This window comes from Eimeria tenella, genomic scaffold (assembly GCF_000499545.2).
Source record: "Eimeria tenella Houghton genomic scaffold, Eth_scaff3110, whole genome shotgun sequence".
In the NCBI taxonomy this organism is placed as follows: Eukaryota; Apicomplexa; class Conoidasida; order Eucoccidiorida; family Eimeriidae; genus Eimeria; species Eimeria tenella.
The window spans coordinates 1,392-1,875 of NW_013542978.1; positions in this window are offsets into that span (position 1 = coordinate 1,392).

Here is a 484-nt window from a genome sequence, read left to right on the forward strand (position 1 = left end):
AGCCGCAGCAGGAGCAGGAGCAGCAGCAGCAGCAGGAGAGGCGCCCCCGTCCTCCGCAGCAGGCGGCAGCGTTGCCGCGAAGTCCGAAGAACCAGCAGCAGCAGCAGCAGCAGCAGCAGCAGCAGGAGCAGCAGGAGCAGCAGGAGCAGCAGGAGGCGCGTCTGCGGACTGCGTGTTTCACCGGAAGGAGCTGTACGACTACCAGGGGCGCTCGTGGCTGGAGAGCGGCATCCTGCTGGAGGACCCCGAGCTGCAGCGCAGCAGCAGCAGCAGCAGCAGCAGCAGCAGCAGCAGCAGGAGCTACCTGCCGCGGCGGCTGCTGCACACGTACGCGGGCCACCGCGGCCCGGTGCAGGCGCTGCAGCTGCTGCCGCGGACGGCGAGTTTGCTGCTGTCGGCTTCGTTCGACAGCAGCATCAAAGCCTGGGCCACGGGCGGCAGCAGGAAGCTGCAGTGTACGTACACCGCGCACAAACAGGCTGTG